Here is a 25047-nt window from a genome sequence, read left to right on the forward strand (position 1 = left end):
CTTTACGTTAATGCCGGTACCTTGTGATGTGTTTGTATGTGAGGCGTATACTTTGACTTTACATGCATACAATATACATATTAAGTACTGTATATTATTTTCATCACACCCTGGTGTTAGGACAATGTAATCTCAAGGTGGGGCGACGAGAGCTAGGGAGAAAGCCACCAACCTAAGTTATGCATTGAAATACCACTACTGCTTGTGTTTAGGAGAACCCAATATATTATTCACAAATCTCAGCTGGGTGCAGAAACAAAGGAAAGTGTCCTCAGTTGAAAGGGAAAATAAACGTATATACTCTCAGAAATAAAGGGCTACAAGCGCTTGTCACTTGGGTGGCACCCTGGAAGGTCCTCCTTTGTTCTTTTGATTTGATTTGGATCTATTTTAGTCCCCATTTGGACCAATCATCCAAGAGTCCTTAAACATTCAAATACAATTTATAATACAAAACACATTTTCACATATAACACACTATTACAAACATACATAATATACTAACATAATGAGCCAATAAATACTCAATCTAAAAAATATTGATTCTTCATCTACTACAGTCCCACAACATTTCTATGTATTATATTTAAATCGTTTTAAAATAATGTTTACATGAATATATTGAAAGGTTTCTAGTTTGCTCAGTTAATTTATTCAATTTCTTAATTGCTCTAAATCAAAATGCTCTTTTGCCTATTTCTCTTTTCTGTCTGAACAACGCATAGATGGTGGACAATCTATTCCTAGTATTTACGGAATGTCTGTCTCTTACCAACTGAATACCGTTGTGAATAGAACTTGGCCGTTTTAAATGATGTATATTATGAAATAAAATGAGCATGTTTTTTTCAATTATCTTGTCGATTGATGACCAACCAAAAACACTGTGCATGACTGCAACAGAAGAACCACATCTCCACCTTAAAACAATCCTTGCTGCTTTGTTCTGTGCATTCTGCAGCCTCCTAACTTCACTTGATGATGCATTTCCCCAGACCACAGAACAGTAGTTCACCTGACTCTCAATTAATGATTGTGTTATTTGCTGACTAATTTTTCCTTGTAAATATTTAGCTATCCTTCTGATTATGCATGCTGTTTTAATATTTTTTTTTACATAGATTAGTTATTTGAGACGAGCATGATTGTAACGGCTTTCCTCCTCCTCTTCATCCGAAGAGGAGGAGCAGGGATTCGACCAAAACGCAGCGTGGTTATATGACATGATTTATTAAATTAAAGACGAAAAAACACGAAAACACTTTAACAAACTACAAAACAACAAACGACGTAGACGCACCTGAAAATAAGAACTTACATGACACGAAGAACGCATGAAACAGGAACAGACTACATAAACCGAACAAACGAACAAACAAACTGAAAACAGTCCCGTGTGGCGCAACGTACATAGACAATGACACAGGAGACAACCACCCACAACAAACAATGTGAAAACACCTACCTTAATATGGCTCTCAATCAGAGGAAATGAAAACCACCTGCCTCTAATTGAGAGCCATATCAGGTCACCCTTTAAACCAACATAGAACACAAAACATAGACTGCCCACCCAAACTCACGTCCTGACCAACTAACACATACAAAAACTAACAGAAAACAGGTCAGGAACGTGACAATGATAAGCAGTTGTCTGGCTGCACTCCCAATAGTTTGGTTTCTGCCACCGTGAATTTGTACTCCCCCCATATTGAATTGTATCCCCTGCTGTTTTGGCCTTTTCCTAGTTGAACAGACCAACATAACTTTGGTTTAGCAAACCCACTCCCTGATATTCTCCAAATCTCCTTGTAAAGCCTGCTGTACCTGTTGAACCGATTGTCTGCTGCATAAATTGTAGTATCATCTGCAAATATAGTAGCTTGAGTTTCAACTAAGGCATAGGGCAGGTCATTGGTATATATTAAATAAAGAAGTGGTCCAAGGCAGCTGCCCTGCGGTATTCCACAGTTTAACACGAGGGGGAAAAAATGAACCATTGATATAGGTGGACTGTTTCCTGTCAGTTAGATATGACTGTACCCAAATCAATGCTACCTCCTTAAAACCGTAATGCATACATTTTGTCAAAATAATTTCATGATCCACTAAATCAAATGCTGCACTGAAATCTAAAATAGTACACCCACAAACTTGCCATTATCCATAGCATTGAGCCACTGGTCAGTCATGTCAACCAATGCAGTGGTAGTGGAATGGTTTTTGCGATAAGCATGCTGATTGGCTGTAATCAGATCATTATTTTCCATGTATTCCCATATTTGTCTACTCACAATACCCTCCAATATCTTACTGAGTGTCGGGAGTAGACTAATTGGTCGACTATTGGCAGGAGTAATGGGTTCTTTGCAGTCTTTCGGAATAGGACACAGTTTCGCATACATTCGCAAACATCCCCTTTTCCAGTGACCAATTAAATATGTATCTCAGTGGAGCTGCAATCTGGGGAGCAGCACAGCGAAGCAAAATATTGTCCATAAGAACATAACCTGTAGATTTACCATCAGGTAATGACTTCAACAGGTTTAACACCTCCTCCACTGACACCGTTTGCAGACTAAAAGAGCAGAACTTGTTGCTCATAATATGATCATCAATCCATTGGACAATAGCTTGTTTGGAAGAATGTATGTCTACATTGTTGCTCAGTAATTTAATTTTCTGTGTAAAAAAATCTGCAAAACGATTGACAATATCAACTGGTTTTGTTATTATTCTCCCGTCAACATCCACACTAGATGGGCATGATGAGATAGATGTACCAAGTAAGCCCTTAACTGTGTTCCATACCTTTGTAGAATCATTTTTACAATCAATAAAAGCATTGTTGTAAAATAACTTTTTTTTTCTTTCGATTCAATTTAACTGCATAATTACGTAATGTTCTATAATTCTGTTCATCAATTTCTAATTTTGACTTGGCTGCTAAGACTTGCCATATTTCTTTGAGAAAAAGCCTCACCCAGTTCATCATCAATCCATGGAGATGGACGGGCACCAACTGTACTCTTTCTTATAGGGGCATGATGGTCCATTACCTCAGTGAGCAAATCAATAAAACATTCTGTAGCGTGATTTAAATCATCCTCTAGATAAATCAGCTCCCAGGGTACAGCAGCCATATCATTTAGAAATAGCTCATGATTAAATGTTTTAAAATTTATTTTGATCACAATCCTAGGGGGTTTCTTTGGAACCTTGGTGTTCATGGTTATGTTCACAATATTATGGTCTGTCCAGCCCACTGGCATTGATCTGGCTTTTAAGCATTGCAATGGTATATTTCAGAAAATCAGATCAATGCATGTGTCTGAACGATGACCAAACTTAATTGCAGATCTAGTAGTATCATTAACCAGTTGTTTCAAACCACAGTTCTTGGCATTTCTCATCAATTTTGTTCTATTTGAATTATTGTGATCATTCCAATTTATATTAAAATAACCCAAGATAAATGCATCTCTGTTGCTATCTGTGGCCTGGTCAAACCCAGTACATAAGTCATCCAGATAGGACACCTTAGAGCTAGGAGGTCTATACACACATCCTATCAATATGGGTGCCTGGTGAGGCAGATGTACTTGAGCCCATAGTGCCTCTATTTGACATACATTAAGGTCATCCCTCTTAAAAGGTATACGATTCTGAATATACAGTGCTACTGTCACACCCTGACTTTAATTATATTTGTTTTCTTAATTTTTTTGGTCAGGTCAGGGTGTGACAAGGGGTGGTTTGTTTAGTTTTTGTATTGTCTAGGGTTTTTGTTATCTATGGGGATTTTGGATTGTCTAGGGGTTTGTAGGTTTATGGTGGCCTGAGTTGGTTCCCAATCAGAGACAACTGTTTCTCGTTGTCTCTGATTGGGGAGCCTATTTAGGTTGCCATTTTCCATGTTGGTTTTGTGGGTAGTTGATAGTTGAAGTTGTCATGATACACTACAACACACAAACTCAGATTTGAACATTAAATTAAAATAGCCAGGGAGTTACTCTAGAGTCCTGATACAATTGCCCGTTGATATAAAGTGTATCCATTACCATGGAGACACGCTGATTCAGGCAACGCTTTTCCTTCATGATGGGATATAGTTTTTTTCTCCTTTCATTGATCTCGGTGGGGAGGTGATCATTCATTCCAAAATCAGTGTTTCTGAGTCCTCTTCCCATGTTTTTCGTCCTTTCCTTTTGCTTAAATGTATCAAAACATGCAATAATAGCCCATGGCCTATTTCCAGAGGCCTTACCTATTCTATGGACTCTGGAGAAAGTGGCATTATGCACAACATCAGTGGGCAGTTTTAGTTGACATAAAGTCTCAGACTGTGTCCTCACAGCCTCTGCTGTTGTCATTCTCCGGTATCCCTGAGAATATTAGATTGTTCCGCATTGATTGACACTGTACATGAAGCAAGATTTCTTTAAGTTGTTTGTTCTCCCTTTGCACCACCTCCACCTTGCTATGAATAGAGTCTACAGTACCTTTCAGCGCCGTGTTCTCTTTCCTTAGATCATCAATCTGACGTTGGCTGAATTCTAGACTAGCACAAAATGCATTGATGTCCTCTCGTAATATATCCAAGATATCAAGTTTGGCAAGCCTTTCATTGATGGATTTTAACAAGTCAACATCCATATCAGTAAACCTCTCCCCACTCGCCACATTCACACTCTTACTAGGGGATGGTTTGGTTCCATCGTTGATACATATTGGCCAACCTGGTTTTGTTTTGTTTATTTAGTTGGTTGTCCTTAACAATGCTTGAATCCTCCGAAACCAGCGACATGTTTCTTTGAGTTCGTAAGTATCTCTCGTCAATGAATCGTTCAAGCTCTTCAATGGATTCTGAATCATCCAGCGTGTTTACAGGCAGAGTTAAACACACAAACAAACTGTTCAGCTGCAACTGAAAACCGCATCTGTTATTTGGGAAACACCCCTGGTGTGAGGGGAATTTCCTGTTTCACTGGGCTTTGCCACACAGTGATAGTTATAGGTACATAATTGTACCCCAGTTCATACCTTAGAAAGTACCTTTCTCCACAAGTACAAAAGCAGGCTTTGTGCCTTTATACTGTATAGTACCAACACAGTAACAAAGCCATTTTCCCCTTGTAAAAATGCACCTCCACCATAGACCACTTAAACTTGTACAACATTTCCACTCATTGGTGGCCAAAAATAACAATCTGAAAGCCACGCCCCACAAACCACACCTACAATATAATTCCACAGTATGCATGTCTTGCTGAGTGAATTGTAGAGTTACCACCCATGATTGTGTATGTTAGTGACAGAGACATGGTTGTTGAATTTGTTCATTTTCAGTCCTGTGGCCTTTACCAAGTGAGTTCCTAGGCGTATGTTATCATTATAATTACACTTTATAAATGCATATCTCATAAAACCTTAATTTGAGGCCCAGTTTTACCCTAATAAAGTGGCCTGAAACTCATGGTTTACAGGCCACATCAGGTCTGCAAGTAGGCTCCCAGATTTAAAAAAGATTCTGGTTGAATGATTTCCTACTTATTCCCTCCCGTTTCCAGGAATCTTCCAACTGTGATTTCTGGAACATTGGGAAATTTGGGAAAGTTACCAGAATTCCTATTGGAATCCAGCCTCAGTTAGGATATCCAACCGTTTTTTGTTCACCTGCAACCTGCTTTCATAATGACTGTAGGGTTAAGAACATAATGAGGAGACTACCTAAGCCATTTAAACTAGAACAACCATTTCACCAAACTGATTAAATTAGTTTAGAAAACTGTATATTATTTATCTTTGTGTAGCATAAGATTAATCAATCAATGTACATGCAAAAACACAGATATTAAAAACAATGGCTTTTTTTAAACCTGCGGTAGTGCATGCTGGGGAACATGATAATGACGATACAAATGTGCCTTTTTAGGGTACTACCCCAGTGACAAAGCCTTAATCCTTTAAAAAATCATCTATTGTACCGTATTGAGGTTAAACAAAATATGTACCTTCACATTGAAAATATGGAGTACGCAAATGTACCATTATACTCTTTATCCACACAGATAGCGAATCACACCATGTGAGATCATTGTGTACCTTTTTTGGTACCCCAGGGAACAATACCGTACCCTTATTTCTAAGAATGTACCCTGAGATTGGGGTAAAAAACACAACATTGAAATCAGACAGTATCTGAATACACACAAACATGCACCTTGTGAACACAGACAAGAGTATAAACATTTGCTCTTTCTTTTTGTTGCTACTTCACATTCTTTGTCTTGCCAGTGTACAATCTTCCTCATGCACACAAATACGCAGATGCATGTATGCGCGTTGTACGTGTGCATTCAGACGAGCACATAGACACACACAGACTTTAGTACTTAAATGTCATTTTGTTCCTGTTGTTTTTTCTTGTCTAGTGTGGCACCAGATTCATCAACCCTTGACAACCCATTAACCCAACCTGGCGAGATGGACTACAGGGAAGAGGTAGGCACTCTGACGGTGTGGTGCCAGGTAAACAACATCTCCCTCAATGTCGCAAAACAAAGGAGTTGATTGTGCAACCAGGCTGGGCATGCCCCGATCCTCATCAACAGGGCTGCCGTGGAGGCGATCAAAAACGTAAGGAGCTGAGGAGCAGAAATGGTCAAATCACCCAGACACCGTGGTGAAGAAGGCATGATAGCTACTCTTTAACCTCAGGAGGCTGAAGAAATTCAGCCTGTCCCCAAGGGCCTTCACAGTCTTCTACAGGAGCACCATGAGAGCATACGGTCGTGGTACGGCAACTCTATCGACGCTGACCGCAAGGCACTACAAAGGATGGTACGCTCAGCAGAATGCACCGTCGGGTGCACACTGCCTTCCCTCCAGGACACCTACAACACAAGGTGTCACAGGAAGGCCAAGAACATCTTCAGGGACGTCAGCCACCTGAGCCCCCAGCTGGTCGAAACAACACCTCTTTGCTGATCCTCAACACTGGGACCCAACAAGGTTGCATGCTCAGCCCCCTCCTGTACTCCCTGTTCACCCATGACTGAGTGGCCAAGCACACCTCCAACTCAATCATCAAGTTTGCAGATGACACAACAGTAGTAGGCTTGATTACCAAAAATGATGAGACAGCCTACAGGGAGGAGGTGAGGGCCCTGGGAGTGTGGTGCCAGAAAAATAACCTCTCACTCAACGTCAACAAAACTAAGGAGATGATCGTGGGGGGAGCACCCCCCTATCCACATCGATGGGACCGCAGTGGAGAAGGTGGAAAGCTTCAAGTTCCTCGGTGTACACATCACTGACAAACTGAAATGGCCACAGACAGTGTGGGGAAGAAGTTACAACAGTTCCTCAGGAGACTAAATAAATGTGGCTTAACACCTAAAACCCTCACAAACTTGTACAGATGCACAATTGAGAACGTCCTGTCGGGCTGTTTCATCGCCTGGTACAGCAAGTGCACAGCCCACAACTGCAAAGCTCTTCAGAGGGTGATGCGGTCTGCCCAACGCATTACCGGGGGCAAACTTCCCACCCTCCTGGACACCTACAGCACCCGATGCCATAGGAAGGGCAAAAAGATCATCAAGGACATCAACCACCCGAGCCACTGCTTGTTCACCCCGCTATAATCCAGAAGGCGAGGTCAGTACAGGTGCATCAAAGCTGGGACAGAGAAACTGAAAAACAGCTTCTATCTTACGGCCATCAGACTGTTAAACAGCCATTACTAGCACATCAGAGGCGGCTGCCTATAGAAATAGATTAGGAATCACTGGCCACTTTTAGAAATGGCTCACTAGCCACTTTTAATAATGTTTATGCTGCTGCTCCAGTTTCAACTGTTCTGCCTGCGGCTATGGAACCCTGACCTGTTCACCGGACGTGCTGCCTGTCCCAGACCTGCTGTTTTCAACTATCTAGAGACAGCAGGAGCGGTAGAGATACTCTTAATGATCGGCTATAAAAAGCCAACTGACATTTACTCCTGAGGTCCTGACTTTACACCCTCGACAACTACTGTGATTATTATTATTTTATATGCTGGTCATTTATGAACATTTGAACATCTTGGCCATGTTCTGTTATAATCTCCACCCGGCACAGCCAGAAGAGGACTGGCCACCCCTCATAGCCTTGTTCCTCTCTTGGTTTCTTCCTAGGTTTTGCTTCTACACCTGCATTTCTTGCTGTTTGGGGTTTTAGGCTGGGTTTCTGTACAGAACTTTGAGAAATCAGCTGATGTAAAAGGGCTATATAAATACATTTGATTTGAATTTTAATTGAATAATGTCTCTGTATCTTGCATTATTCATCTTATATGTGTAAACTGTACTCTATACTATTCTACGGTATCTTAGTCACGTTAATTGTTTGTAAATATTACATCACCCTTCTCACATGTATATACTGTACTCTATACTATGCCACTGTATCTTAGTCCAATGCCGCTCTAACATATATATATACATATATATTTTTATTTTGTATTATTATTTCAGCCAAAAAATTACCCCTTTTTCTCCCCAATTTCGTATCCAATTGGTAGTTACAGTCTTGTCTCATCGCTGCAACTCCCGTACGGACTCGGGAGAGGCGAGAGCCGTGTGTCCTCTGAAACACAACCCAACGAAACCGCACTGCTTCTTGACACAATGCCCACTTAACCCGGGGGCCAGCTACACCAATGTGTCGGAGGAAACGCCATACATCTGACAACCGTGTCAGTGTGCACTTCGCCCGGCCCACCACAGGAGTCGCTAGTGCGTGATGGGACAAGGACATCCCTGCTGGCCAAACCCTCCTCTAACCGCCCCATGGGTCTCCCGTTCACGGCCAGCTGCGGCAGAGCCTGGACTCAAACCCAGAATCTCTAGTGGCACAACTAGCGCTGCAATGTAGTGCCTTAGACCACTGCGCCACTCGGGAGGCCAGTATATATATTCTTAATCCATTCCTTACTTTACGTGTATTTTGGGTATATGTTGTGAAACTGTTAGATATTATTTGTTAGATATTACTGTACTGTTGGAGCTAGAAGCACAAGCATTTCGCTACACCCGCAATAACATCTGCTAAACAATAATCAATAAAATTTGATTTGATTCTCTACCACAGTGTTTCCCAACCCTGGTCTTTGAGTACCCCCAACAGTACATAGTTTCTTTGTAGCCCTTGGCAAAAAATTCCTTCAGCTCATTGAGAGCTTGATGATTAGTTGACGAGTTGAATCAGGTGTTCTTGTCCGGGGTTACAACAAATATGTACAGTTGGGGGTACTCGAGGCCCAGGGTTGGGAAACACTGCTCTACCAGACTTTCAGCTCCCACATGGATGTTTCAGAAACTTGGGAATGTGGGGGCACATTATCTACCTTCAGAAATCCCCACATGCGGGCATCAGACACACAGCCTGTATGTACCATCAACACTTCTCCCGCATACGTGGACAGCGACAGCCAAGCTGCGCTGTCACAATCCACCACCCCTATGCTGCTATGACGACCATCATATTCTCCTGCTCTTTTATTCACTGACTGAGATCTCAGCTCTGGAGATTGACAGAGTCGGACTGCGTTGGCCTGCTATCCTCATCTGAACCCAGAACAGTATTAGCACAACTATGTCACACACACACACACGCACACACACACACCTGTATGTGGTGAAGGAAATATGCAACTCCTCCATTGTGACTGCCCTGAGGTGCCGTTAATATAGTGACCCCATTCACTCACGGGAGAGCAGGTGAGAGCAGGCAGTGAGGGAGGGAGGGAGGGAGGGAGGGAGGGAGGGAGGGAGGGAGGGAGGGAGGGAGGGAGGGAGGGAGGGAAGAAAGAGAGTGGGGTGGGAGTGACAGTATGGCGATCAGCTACTTGACCTGAGAGCGATAAGTCACAAGCATTGTGACCGCATAACAGGTTGACATGTTAGTGACAATGAACCACAGAGGGAGGTCAGGGGAGCAAGCTACTGCATATAAAGAGGGTCGAATAGCACGGCTGAAGAAGATACTGTAAGGGTTGTATAGGAGGTTTTGCATTTTCCAGCCTCTCATATCTGTAAATGTCTGTCATGTCTGTGGTGTCTTGGAATAAACAGACAGTCAGTTCCACAAAGGACAATTAAGTACTTTTCTATTCTATTACTTAGTGTGGACGCTGACATACTGTTGCAATTTAAACATACAATAGATAGCAGGTAGCTCAAGGGCAGTGGAAACAAACAGACATTGCACTAGTTCCTTGAAGATTCTGTATCAACAAATAAATCCATCACCCGGAAGAAGTAAGAACTGTAAAAGAAAACAAACATCCTGTTGCAGTGATAGAAAAAAAGACTCATCTGTGTAACGTTTTCAAAGGCGTCTGACTCATGCCAAACAGCCATTCATCTTCTTAATGGCAGTCTTGCCAAGCTCTTAATTGGAGCACTAACAAGCATCAGTCTCTTGAACAAATACACTGGCGGAGTGCGTGTGAGTGTGTGACGGGGTCCTTGTGCACAGTGAGGGGGGGGTGTGTGCAAGTGCGTGTTTGCAACTTGTCCTTCTGTGATTCATCGCATCCTATCTCCGACTCCTTACGAACTTTAGGTGATCCTCGACTGTGTGATGGGGTTGAATGGGGGCAGGGAGGTAGAAGATGCCCTTAGACACATCTAGAATCAGCTTGTAACCTTGAAAGTCACACTCTGTTAGATTTGTTTACTATCAAAAGAGTGTGGGCACCAAGCAAAACGTAAATTGTGGAAACATTTAAAAGTGCTAACGTTAGTGTCAAGGGGCAAAGTACTCCAACTTTAAATGGGGACCAGTGTGAGCTGTGAATACTGTGTGGGCCGTGATGTTGTAACAGGTAGTAGCTGGGTCGTGTTCAATAGGCACAAAAAGGGAAGAAACTATCCAAAACGAGCAGGTCCAATAACAAACGCCTGTTTCTGTTTTCAGTTGCACAATGTTTTGAAAACTTAACTGGGGATATCTGTCCACTGCTAGGGAGAAGAAAGAAAGAAAGAAAGAAAGGCTTGCTCAGTCATAGATACACAGCACAAAAAAGGCAGGCAGACATGTGGCCATGTCCCATTTCACAACATGTAGCTGTTGTTCAGCTACTTCTCTGTGTAACAGCTGGCTGTGTCTATCACAAACAAAGCATCCAACACCATAAGTGAGCCTGAGTATTGCGCTGTAAATAGAGATGGTTCATTCGCTATTGACCTCCCTGATAGTCTGAACACGGGAAAAACTTAGAGCAAAAACACACACACACGCACAAGCCCCTTCCCCCACACACACACACACACACACACACACACACACACACACACACACACACACACACACACACACACACACACACACACACACACACACACACACACACACACACACACACACACACAAGCTCCTTCCCACACACACGCTGACACACTCCTTTCATCAAACACCCCGTCTCCTTCTCAGTTCTGTCCCGACCCTGTTAATGGTCTAATGCGAAGCGCTATGGCCTTTTTCTTTATTTATTTGGCGAGCCTCCCACTCGGGAAGGGAATTTATCAAAGCTCACTTCACTCCTCCGCCCATCCTCCTCTCATCCCCCCCATCTGCCACGACAGGGTTACTGAGGGGATTTCTCTCTTTGTCTTTCTTTCCCTCCTCCCTCGCTCTCTCCTTCTCTTAGGGAAAAGAAAGTGGAGCCCTGTAAAATATTTATCGACCGGTTAAAGTAATGCAATAAAGCTTGTCTGTGAGATTGTCAGGTGGGGAGAGAGGGAGAAGGGCTAGGCACAGCTCTATCAGGCTAGCTGTCCTGTGGAGTGAGGAGGAGGCGTGGGAGGGCCTGTACATGTAGGTGCATCCTTCTTCCTAGCCTCCAATATGGCAGTTTGAGGGGAAGGTTTTCTAAGATATTTTGCTATGTGTACCGTACCTGGATGTACTAAAATGGACAACAAATGGACAAAGTACATTTATGAATATAACATCTAATTAACATATATATAACAATTTTGTGCTTTTGCAATTCCGCTTTACCACACCTTTTTTTAAAGGAGTGGGGCGGTCATTTTTTTCAATTAGATAGGATAAAGAGATATTGGTAAGAAAGGAGGAGAGATTATGCTGAAATAGCAGTAGACTGGATTCGAACCCATGCTGTAGCAGTTTAGACCCATTTTCCTGCCACGTCAGGAAAAGTTGGACACAATACGAAATCTGAAAAATCTGTTTACCTAGCAGTGGATATAAAGTATTTATACACCGGGGTCGGTCTAATCCTAAATGCTGATTGGTTAAAACTGCTTTCCAGCTGGTGTCTATTCTACAAATTACCACCGGCTAAATCTATGATGCTTAAATGCCTATTTACTCTGTTCCATCTGTCTCATCAGCCCAGCCAGGCATTTATAAACTTGATCTCCACTATAAAAAGCATCTAGACATTATCTCACATTTCTTTTAGACTAACATTTAGTTTCCCACAGCGGAGATTTGTATAAACCTTGCTGTCTGTCTCTCCGACATTTGCAACATTGTCTCAATATTCAAATTAAATCTCCAGCTGTCCCATAGTAAGTGTCGGGACAAGACAGGCAGGCAGCGTTTCTCAGCCAGTCGAAATCTTGAATCAGCTGGCATAATTTTTGGGATGTATACAAAGAAATGTAAATTGAAAAAAGGTCAAATGTGCAGCTAGTTTGCAGTCTTTCCAGCTTCAGTGTGAAGTGATTGTGTTAGCTGTGTTGTTGGCTAGCTCCCCTGAACAACAGTGTCCTAACGAGAGAGCACATTTTCTATGCCAGGTGAAATCGCGCCTCATTAGCTCATTATTATGGATGTAACCAAATAAATGTCACTAGAGAACAGGTAAAAACAGATGCAAATGCGGCTACTTTGCTGTTATTCTGGCTGCATTTGCTGTTATTTTGCTGTTATTCTGGCTGTTATTCTGGCTTTTTGATGTGACTGCAAGTTAGCCATAGTTGACTAGCTAGCAAGCAAGGGATAAGAACGTTGCCAGCCAGTATGGCAATGGAACATTTAGAAGAAACGACTGGGTTGCGTCCATAGATACAGATCAAAAAGACAACCAAACTGATAGAACTAATGACCAGCCGACTTGGGTAGCAACTCTAGATTTGTATCGGGACTATATATTGTGGGATAATTAATTAGTATTAGTAAATGAATCAAAATATAATTTATGAAAATATGTCAATCACTATTTGAATAGGTTGGTAACCCATTTTAATGAGCTGCATTTGAAGTTGCATGTGAACATTTAAGTGATACTGCCTGAAGCCGGTGTTTGGAGGATATATTGGCACGGTTTGTCAACTTGTTAAGTTTGTCAAGGTCATTGCATGGGGTTGTTCAATGACACACATGTATTTGTTTGAAGTCTGTCACCTGATGGTTTCAATTCAGAGAGACAAATAATAGTGTTTTGTTGAAAAACACTTTATTTACAACATAGTTGTAATGTAATGCACTGACACAAATTATTGATGATTGGTTGAAAGAAATTGATTATAAGAACATTGTTGGAGATGTACTATTAGATTTCAGTGCAGCCTTTGATATTATTGACCATAACCTGTTGTTGAAAAAAATGAATGCGTTATGGCTTTTCAACCTCAGAAATGTCTGAATACACAATGTGGCAATCTAATAGAACAGAGTTTTCTTTAATGGAAGCTTCTCTAATGTTAAACATGTAAAGTGTGGTGTACCACAGGGCGGCTCTCTTTGCCCTCTACTCCCCCCCCCCAATGATCTGCCACTGGCATTAAACAAAGCCTATGTGTCCATGTATGCTGATGATTCAACCCTATACGCACCAGCAACCACAGCTAATGAAATCACTTCAACCCTAAACAAGAAGTTGCAGTCAGTTTTAGAGTAGGGGTTGCAGTAATAAACTGGTCTTGAACATCTCTACAACTAAGAGCATTGTATTAGGTACAAATCATTCCTTAAGTTCTAGACCTCAGCTGAATCTGATAATGAATGGTGTGGCTGTCGAGCAAATTGAGGAGACTAAATTACTTGGTGTCACCTTAGATTGTGAACTGTCATGGTCAAAACATATTTATTCAATGTTTGAAAAGATGGGGAGAGGTCTGTCCGTAATAAAGGGGTGCTCTGTTTTATCCATGTTTGTAAAGATGGGGGGAGGAACGTCCGTGATAAAGAAATACTCTGCTTTTTTGACACCACACTCCACAAAGCAAGTCCTGCAGGCTCTAGTTTCATCTTATCTTGACTTTTGTCAAGTCATGTGGTCAAGTGCTGCAACGAAGGACCTAGTTAAGCTGCAGCTGCCCCAGAACAGAGTGCCATGTTTTGCTCTTCATTGTAATCAGTGGGCAAATACTACGCATGCCAGTTGAGGAATGACTGACTACATCGCTTCTTGTTTTTATAAGAAACAATGTGTTGGAAATTTCAAATTGTTTGCAAAGTCAACTTACACACAACACTGACACACACACTTACGCCACCAGACATGCCATCAGGGGTCTCTTCCCAGGTCCAGAACAAATTCAAGGAAACGTACAGTATTATACAGAGCCATGATTGCATGGAATTCCCTTCCATCTCATGTAGCGCAAGTGAACAGCAAACTTGGTTAAAAAAATAAATAAAATTAAACAACACCTCACAGCACAATGCCTCTCCCCATGTCACCTACTTTTTGTGTGTATGTACTGACATGCATGTGTAACGGATGCATACACACACAGACACACTACATGTTTAAATGTATGTCAATCGTGAAGTATTTTGTCTGTAGTTTTTTTTCCGTTACGTGTCGGAACCCCGTAAGACTGGCTGTAGCCATTGGTTTCGGCTAATATGGATCCTAATAAAATAAAATCGGCCTCACTCTACGGATTACAGCTAGGTTTTACACAGTCAAATGAAATAAATACATGTGTAATAAAGAACTGTACAAATGATACACGTGTGACATCAATATATATATCTTTTTTATAAATCAATACAGTAATATGAGATCTGTATGTAAAATATTTACATTTGACATTTTAGTTTTTCTGCAGAGGGACTTAGCTACCAAACCATTCGTCTTAAGATAGCTAGCTAAGTGAGACAACCACATATGACAGTCAAATATACAGAAGAAGAAACATTCCATTCCAGCCAAACAATGGATATATAGTGCTTTGCAACAAAACCCATGTTAATACACGTCTAAAATCTATGAATAAAAAATCTGAGAACAGTAAGCGTTTTGGAACGAAACTCTTCATGTGTTCCATGGGAAGCGGCTTAGTCGGCTTGCTGAAACCATTCAGCAGTGCTTATCTTTCATGTTCATTTAGGATTAGCTGATGTTCACAACAGACGGCGTGGAACAGCTGGCTCACACTTGGAGAAATAACAAGTAACCTCGCTACCAGCGACCAGTGATTTTCAATGAAAGGAGACCCGAGGAGACACACAACGACTTAACTGTCAGCAGCGAGTGAGCTAGCGACCATCATTGAAAATGTCCCAATATGATGCACATTACAGCTACGGAATCGCAAGACAGCTGATTGGGGGAGGGAAGGTCTCACTAGTAGGCTTTGACATTGGCTAACAACAAAACTGCCATCATGCAAGCCGTTTGAAGGATACGCCCACAGGGGGTGATTTCAACAACTTGGGCCGGGATAACATTTCTGCTATGCATCGTTGAAAGGCAACGTTATAGCGGTCGCGGAGATCGCATTCAAAGTAAACACTGCAGATGTCGGCTCAATCGGAAATGACCTTTAAACGTTCACTGTGCTACAATGTAGATCTTCCAGGGTCCGGATTGAATCCTGGCCTTGATTGCTAATTACTGCTCCAAGTCTGAGCGCTCTGTAAGACTACTGCAGATGTAGGATCTTAGTTTGAGCCAGTTTGATACAGCAAGAAAGTAATCATGGGTTGGTGCCCCCCCCTTGGGTTGTGCCGTGGTGGAGATCTTTGTGGGCTATACTCAGCCTTGTCTCAGGATGGTAAATTGGTGGTTGAAGATATCCCTCTAGTGGTGTGGGGCTGTGCTTTGGCAAAGTTGGTGGGGTTATATCCTGCCTGTTTGGCCCTGTCCGGGGGTATCGGATGGGGCCACAGTGTCTCCTGACCCCTCCTGTCTCATCCTCCAGTATTTATGCTGCAGTAGTTTATGTGTCGGGGGGCTAGGGTCAGTCTATTATTTCTGGAGGACTTCTCCTGTCTTATCCGGTGTCCTGTGTGAATTTAAGTATGCTCTCTCTAATTCTCTCTTTCTCTCTTTCTTTCTCTCTCTCAGAGGACCTGAGCCCTAGGACCATGCCTCAGGACTATCTGGCATGATGACTCCTTGCTGTCCCCAGTCTACCTGGCCGTGCTGCTGCTCCAGTTTCAACTGTTCTGCCTGCGGCTATGGAACCCTGACCTGTTCACCGGACGTGCTACCTGTCCCAGACCTGCTGTTTTCAACTCTCTAGAGACAGCAGGAGCAGTAGAGATACTCTCAATGATCGGCTGTGAAAAGCCAACTGACATTTACTACTGAGGTGCTGACTTGCTACACCCTTGACAACTACTGTGATTAATATTGTTTCACCATGCTGGTCATTTATGAACATTTGAACATTTTGGCCATGTTCTGTTATAATCTCCACCTGGCACAGCCAGAAGAGGACTGGCCACCCCTCATAGCCTGGTTATTCTCTAGGTTTCATCCTAGATTTTGGCCTTTCTAGGGAGTTTTTCCTAGCCACCGTGCTTCTACACCTGCATTGCTTGCTGTTTGGAGTTTTAGGCTGGGTTTCTGTACAGCAATTTGAGATATCAGCTGATGTAAGGAGGGCGATATGAATACATTTGATTTGATTTGATTAATCATGGAACAAGAGGAAATGTGAATTATTACGTGGATTATATTTAAATGGACATTTTTCTGTAGGGCATGATACATTTTAAGTTAGGGCAAATCTGTCTGAAATGTTAAAGATGTCCTCCCACAATTTTTTTACTTTTACTGTATAAATAAAGTAAAGTACACACACTAAAGGTAAAAAAAAAATGAGCTAAATAGTGTTTATTTTAGACACACCTGCAAACTTCAACTTCAGACTGTGATGTCATTGGCATCCCCCTTGCTTAAAGGAGAAATAGAGAATAAAAGAGGAAAGGCCCACCCTCCACTTGACATATCTGGACCACTTATTGAGATGCGCCTTTGTTAAGTAAATCAGGTGTTAAATGGGGTGAATAGAAGACTGGATTCCACAAGTTTCAGAAACCTTTTTTAACCTTAAAGACACTACACGTTTGCATTTCTTGCAGTGCAAGAAAATTCTCATCAACAAAGGAGTGATCAAATTAAGATCATACATCCGTACGTCTGAAAACGTCTGACAAATTTTGGAGACTTGTTTTTCACTGGCTTTGTTAATAAGTTCAAAGGCTGCAGGTCAAAAGATAGTGTTATAACAAGCGAGAACAGTTCCCAAAAGGCAAGTTGCCAATGGACTAATAGTCTTGCGTTGCCATACCCCCATTCCCTTTAAAAGCATGGCAAGAGAGGTTAAAAATGCAAGTGCTGTGCCACACACACTCTGCCAATCTCCCACTCCTATTCAACCTTTGTCACGGTACCTCCATAATATATGACAGCATAAGAGATGGCCATATACATTATCATCATCAACGCTACTCTATTCTATTAATATCCACTGTGTCCTTCAAGTAGCGGGAATATGACATCACACGAGGGCTGTGTGTCAAGCCGCGTACAACGCCCTAATTGATAAAAACAACGATGCTGCATTTGATCTGTAGAAAACCCGTTTCTAAGGGACTGAAGTGCTAGATAACAAATTGTATGACCCTTAATAGTGTTGTGTTGAGAACTCTTGGAGGAACGCAACAATATGCTCCAGAGGAGGATGGAGGGGAGGAGGAGGATGAGTGGGTGTCAGTGGTGGTGTCACAGTTCGGCTACTGTGCTTGCAGTCCCTTAAAAGACATTCGCTTGAAAAATGAGTAAAAGTGGCAATAATACTGTTTGTACTTTTTGATACGCCGTAGCCAATATACACTTCCACTTAAAAAGTCAGAATGAATCTAAGATAGCTCAAGAAATCTATCATTCATTTACGCATTTTTGCAGAGGAGATCTTAGATGTTTGGTGCAGTATTTCTCAAGTATAAAAATGTGCATGAGGACGAGTCATCTCTCATTGAATGACAACAGGCTCTTGATTGAAGAATCCCTACTGTTGACCAATCACTAATGAGGGGGCGTAGACATTGCTTGGGAAAATAAAAGCTGTCTCAGACAGCTGAAAAACACCTTGTCGAGGTCCAAAACTAACAAAAAAGTCAAAATGTCATCATAATATATGCATGAACTGTTCTGAACTGTTTTGTCTGGGAAGCATGCAGAAGCCTTTAGGCTCTCTCTCACTTATTCCCTTTCTCTCTGTCACTTTCTCTCTACTAGTTCTTTCCGTCTCCCTCTTTCTTTGTCTCATTCTTCTCTCTCCACAATTCACTTCACCTGTTTGTCTCTCCTTCTCCCTTTTCGGTGCCTCATTCTCATGTTTCTCTCTCCAATTCCTTTTCCAGTTTGTCTCTCACTTCTCTCTCCCTCCCCCTCCTTCTCTCTTCTTTCTACCCCCTCTCTTTCTTTCTCTTTTCCTCTCCTTCCCCCTATCCCTCTCTTTCTCTTTATATCCCTCCCTCTCCCTCCATCTGTGTTAGAAGGGGTGATTAATAGAAGGTGATAAACAAAGTGATGATTCCTCGGCAGCCTTGCAGCTCTCTCTCTCTTGGCAAACCGGGACACTTCAAAATATTGTTTAATGGAAACCAAAGCTCATTAAATGTTGTTTAATGCTGCCGCCGAGCATAAAGACACTGAAACAGGGCTTATGGGTAATTATGAGGAAGAGGGAGAGTGAGGGAGGGAAAGACTGAGAGAGAGTGAGTTTGTGAGTGAATTAGTGAGTGAGTGCTGAAGAGAACTGCAGGGACTCACTGGCTGTATTCCAATTCTCCACCCTTCTCCAGAAGTGTGCACTCGCTCACTCCCTCTCATGCATTTAAAAGCATTGGAATAGTCCTTACTGGTCCTTGGATTTGTCCATTCCTTTTAAATCCATGAGGGAGAGTGTACGAGTGTACACTTTGGGAGAGAGGTAGAGAATCGTAATGTAACCACTATATTTTACCACAAGAATTATTGAGATGGCGTGGCTCAATTCTAATGGAACTGTCAATCGAATATTTATCCGCCCGTCATGCCAGGATAGGTCAAGGTTCACAAATGTATATATTGCGTCACACTTATTAATGTGCAAAGTCACACTTCTTGATTTTAAGACAGGCACGGACTCCAACCGCCAACCACGAAAAAAGTCAGACACCCTCCGTTGGTCCATCAGAACCCAATGAAAATTCCTTTCCCTCTAGGGGAATCCCCTTCAAATTAAAGACCCAGATTAATGGACTATTGTCTCTCCACTTTCATTTTCACTACCTGATCTTCCTCTTCTTCTAGGGTCGAGGCAGTCCGACTTAAAGAGTCAGCCCTTATTAATAAAGAATTACTTTAAATAAGGTAGAGCTTTAAGAAGTGAGTCGCTAATTCCTTGGATTGGAGGGAGGATCTTTCAGTAGTGTGTCTGGTGTCTGGTCTGGCATCCAGCAGAAAGAGATAGTGGGAGGCAGAGAGAATGAAAGAAAGAGGGAGTGGGAGGGAGAGATGGAAGAACAAACCCTTTTGCAATTCTGTTAGCACAGGTGAAAACTGTTGCTCTGATTAAAGAAGCAATAGAACTGGCCTTCTTTAGACTAGTTGAGTATCTGGAGCATCAGCGGGTTAGATTACAGGCTCAAAATGGCCAGAAACAAAGACATTCTTCTGAAACTCGTCATTATATTTTCAACACTGTGCACTACTCCCTTCATAGAACAGCGCAAACTGTCTCTCAGCGCAAACTGCAAACTGACATTCTTCTGAAACTCGTCATTCTATTTTTGTTCTAAGAAATGAAGGCTATTCCATGCGAGAAATTGCCAAGAAACTGAAGAGCTCGTACAACACTGTGTACGATTCCCTTCACAGAACAGCACAAACTGGCTCTAACCAGAATAGAAAGAGTGGGAGTCGCCGGTGCACAACTGAGCAAGAGTACAAGGACCTTAGAGTGTCTAGTTTGAGAAAAATATCCTCAACTGTCAGCTTCATTAAATAGTACCCGCAAAACCCCATGCTTAACATCAACAGTGAAGAGGTGACTCGGGGATGCTGGCCTTCTAGGCAGAGTTGCAAAGAAAATGCTATATCTCAGACTGGCCAACAAAAAGAAAAGATTAAGATGAGCAAAAGAACACACACACTGGACAGGACCTCTGCCTAGAAGGCCAGCATCCAGGAAACACCTCTTCACTGTTGACATTTAGACTGGTGTTTTGCAGGTACTATCTAATGAAGCTGCCAGTTGAGGACTTGTGAGGTGTCTGTTTCTCGAACTACACACTCTAATGTACTTGTCCTCTTGCTCAGTTGTGCACCGAGGCCTCCCACTCCTCTTTCTATTCTGGTTAGAGACAGTTTGCGCTGTTCTATGAAGGGAGAAGTGCACAGTGTTGAAAATATAATGACGAGTTTCAGAAGAATGTCTTTGTTTCTGGCCATTTTGAGCCTGTAATCGAACCCGCTGATGCACCAGATACTCAACTAGTCTAAAGAAGGACAGTTTTATTGGTTCTTTAATGAGCACAACAGTTTTCAGCTGTGCTAACATAATTACAAAAGTGTTTTCTAATGATCAATTAGCCTTTTAAAATTATAAACTTTGATTAGCTAGCACAACCTGCCATTGGAACACAGGACTGATGGTTGTTGATAATGGGCCTCTGTACGCCTATGTAGATATTCCATAAAAATCTGCCATTTACAGCTACAATAGTCATTTACAACATTAACAATATCTACACTGTATTTCTGATCAATTTGATGTTATTTTAATGGACAAAAATGAGATTTTCTTTCAAAAACAAAGACATTTCTAAGTGACCCCAAACTTTCGAACGATAGTGTAGTTGCGGAGAGTCCCTGTAATCCTAGATTCAGATCATTCAGCCGAGAAAAAACATCACCCAGATAGGCCAGTCGTGTGAGAAACTCGTTATCATGCAAGCGGTCAGACAAGTGCAAATTAGGGTCAGTAAAGAAAACTTTAAGCTCGTCTCTCAATTAAAAAAAAAACTGTCAATACTGTAAGAATATTGCAGATAAATGCAGAGTTCGAGAGGACGAGAGTACTAGAATTAATGATCAACAGGGAATTGTCAATGTAAATAGGAGTTGAGTTTCAGTTCAACATCTGTGGAATATCACTCCTGATTTTAGAGCGACGTGTGCTACGTGTGCCACGTTTTCATTGGTCTGTACAATGAGTCGAGAGTAGGATACTTGTTATTTGGCCATTGGCCAAGTTGTACTGCAAGGACTTCTGATTGGTCAACCCCAGGCTGGGGTGGGGGGTTATAAATGGAGTACTGTTCCTTTGTTCGGTGGGGAAAAGCTGAGGACAGGGGAGACTGAACATCTACCTTCCAGCATAACCTCTTGATTTGTCCTCTCTGAATAAACCCATTTTCCTCCCCCTGATTTGCTTTGGAGTTTGTGTTATTGAAGAATAATATAAATTGCTAACAATACTTTGCTCTTTGATAACCAGCGCACTTCTGTATGTTGTAAAACTGTTACATGGTCGCTGCCCACATGATTGCATAATGCAGAAAATACACGAAAGTTCAGGGGCCTTGCTTTAACAAAGTTAACCATTTTCACTGTAGTGTCCAAAACATATTTCAAGCTATCAGGCATTCCCCTGGCATACCCCCAGGGGTATGCGTACCCCAGTTTGTGAATACCTGCCCGAATGCATACAAAAATGATTACACACCTCAGCCTAAACATCAGCGCCACAGGAAACTTTCACAAAGATGTGAATGACCTGAGAGACAAGGCAAGATTGGCCTTCTATGCTATCAAAAGGAACATATAATCTGGCACACCAATTAGGATCTGGCTAAGAATACTTGAATCAGTTGTATAACCCATTGCTCTTAATGGTTGTGAGGTCTGGGCTCTGCTCACCAACCAAGAATTCACTAAATGGGACAAACACCAAATTGAGACTGCATGCAGAATTGTAACGTAGACACTGTGAGTCGAGTGGCAGGTGGTAAGTTTAACACAACAAAGACCAATACAACATCGGCGTAGCGCTTTAACATGAAACAGAAGCAATACGGCCTGGGGAATGAACCTAAGCTCCCTTAAAGGGGAGGTAATGAGTGAGGTAATGGAGGTCAGGTGTGCCTCATGATGAAGTGCAGGTGCCCGTAATGATTAATGGCAGGTACACGTAATGATGGTTGCCAGGACCGGTGGTTAGTAAACCGGTGATGTTGGAGGGGAGGAGCGGGTGTAGAAGTGACACGAGTTCTGCAAAAATATCCTGTGTACAATGTAAAACACCAAATAATGCATGCAGAGCAGAATTAGGTCAATACCCGCTAATGATCAACATCCAGAAAAGAGCTGTTAAATTCTACAACCACCTAAAAGGAAGTGATTCCCAAACGTTCTGTAACAAAGCCATTACCTACAGAGAGATGAACCTGGAGAAGAGTCCCCTAAGCAAGCTGGTCCTGGGGGTCTGTATATAAATACAAACAGACCCCACCGAGCCCCAGGACAGCAACACAATTAGACCCAAACAAATCATGAGTAAACAAAAAAGATAATTACTTGACACAATGGAAAGAATTAAATAAAAAAACTGAGCAAACTAGAATGCTATTTAGTCCTAAACAGAGAGTACGCAGTGGAAGAATACCTGACCACTGTGACTGACCCAAAAATAAGGAAAGCTTTGACTATGTACAGCATGGGTGTCAAACTCTGGCCCGCGAATTTGGCCCGTGGGGTAATTATATTTGGCCCGCGAGACAATACCAAATTACTACTAGAGCTGGCCCGCCGGTATTATACAGTGCATTCAACGCTAATACTACGAATCCCATAATGCTCTGCTGTTGTTTTCGCGCGCCAATCAGGACAGGACCCAGAAACGCCCTCTCCTCTGTGACAGTAGTCATAGCAACATAGACGCTACCACTGTCAGCGCGCTATCCCTTCCCAAAAATGGCGAAAAGAAAGGCAGAAAACAGGAGCTTTCTGGACAAGTGGGAGGCAGAATATCTGTTTACATATGTAAAAGACAAACCTGTTTGTCTTGTTTGTGGAGTCAACGTGGCTGTAAGTAAGGAGTACAACATTAGACGACACTATGAAACAAAACACCATGACAAATACAAGGACCTGGACATGACTCAAAGGAGCCAGAAAGTAGAGGAGATGAAAAGAAGTTTGGTTTCACAACAGAATATGTTCAAAAAAGACACATCACAAAGTGAGGCTGCTGTAAAGGCTAGTTATATAGTGGCAGCAGAGATCGCAAAATCAGCCCGGCCCTTTAATGAGGGAGAGTTCGTGAAAAAGTGCATGATGAATCTCTACCGCCGTGTTCCCATGCGCACAGTTTGCTGAAAAACTCAGTGTTCTCGCCGCTGAGTTTAGCGGCGATTTGCCGACTTCGATGTCCAGAAATGTAGGTTTGAACTGCTTAGTAATCCCTTCGCAGTTGATGTGGAAAATGCACCAACCAACATCCAAATGGAGCTGATTGAACTCCAGTGCAATGACACGCTGAAGTCAAAGTATGATGCTGTGGGCGCCGCACAGTTTCCACGGTTCATCCCTGACACAATGCCTCAGCTCCGCACCCAAGCTGCTCAAATGCTCTCCATGTTCGGCAGCACTTATCTATGCGAGCAACTTTTCTCCTCGATGAAGATGACCAAAACAACTCACAGGAGACGTCTGACTGATGAACACCTTCGCTCGATACTGAGGATTTCTTCAGCTCAGAGCCTGAGCCCAGACATTGATGAACTAGCATCCAAGAAGAGATGCCAGGTATCTGGCTTGGGCACATCAGATTAGATCAGTGTGCAATAATTAACGTTTTCTTTGTGCACTTTTTCTTGCTACAAGGCATGGGCTTGAATGGTTGATTGATTTATTATCATTTTATTTGTAAAATTATTAGCCAGTGGAAAAAGTTTATTTTGGTATTTAAATCAGAAGGCTGCAAATAGAAAAGAGGCATACGATTTTTATTTAAATTTTATTTATTTAATACATTTATTTAATAAATTAATGCCATTGATGTGTTTTTTCATTTGAAATTTGATTTTGCATGTCTCCACTATTAAATTATATATTGTATGGTAATAAGCGATGCTTGTTCCATATTAAATGTTAAAGCAAAACTTGTTTGGGTCCATATTAAAAGGTTCATTTGTTCAATGTTGGCCCGCGACTTTGTTCAGGTTTTACATTTTGGCCCACTGGGTATTTGAGTTTGACACCCCTGATGTACAGACTCAGTGAGCATAGCCTTGCTATTGAGAAAGGTCACTGTAGGCAGATCTGGCTCTCAAGAGAAGACAGGCTATGTGCACACTGCCCACAAAATGAGGTTGAAACTGAGCTGCACTTCTTAACCTCCTGCCAAATGTATGGCCATATTAGAGACACATATTTCCCTCAGATTACACAGACTCACAAAGAATTTGAAAACAAATCCAGTTTTGTTTTGTTTTAAAATGGATTTTATATCCTTCAAAGTAGCCAACCTTTGACTTGATGACAGCTTTGCACACTGTTGGCATTCTCTCAACCAGTTTCATGAGGTAGACATCTGGAATGCATTTCAATTAATAGGTGTGCCTTGTTAAAAGTTAATTTGTGGTATTTCTGTCCTTCTTAACAAATCAGTTGTGTTGTGACAAGGAAGGGTTGGTATTGTCACGTTCCTGACCTATTTCTGTTAGTTTGTTGTATGTGTTAGTTGGTCAGGACGTGAGTTTGGGTGGGCATTCTATGTTTTCTGTTTCTATGTT

The 25047-nt window shown here is 42.0% G+C and overlaps 1 protein-coding gene across 3 annotated transcripts in view; it reads right to left on the reverse strand.

Annotated features, from left to right (window-relative positions):
- LOC129834311 (MAM domain-containing glycosylphosphatidylinositol anchor protein 1) overlaps positions 1 to 25047 on the reverse strand; it is a 427292-nt gene that overhangs the window by 25516 nt on the left and 376729 nt on the right. The window lies entirely within an intron of this gene.

This window comes from Salvelinus fontinalis, chromosome 35 (genome assembly GCF_029448725.1).
Source record: "Salvelinus fontinalis isolate EN_2023a chromosome 35, ASM2944872v1, whole genome shotgun sequence".
In the NCBI taxonomy this organism is placed as follows: domain Eukaryota; kingdom Metazoa; phylum Chordata; class Actinopteri; order Salmoniformes; family Salmonidae; genus Salvelinus; species Salvelinus fontinalis.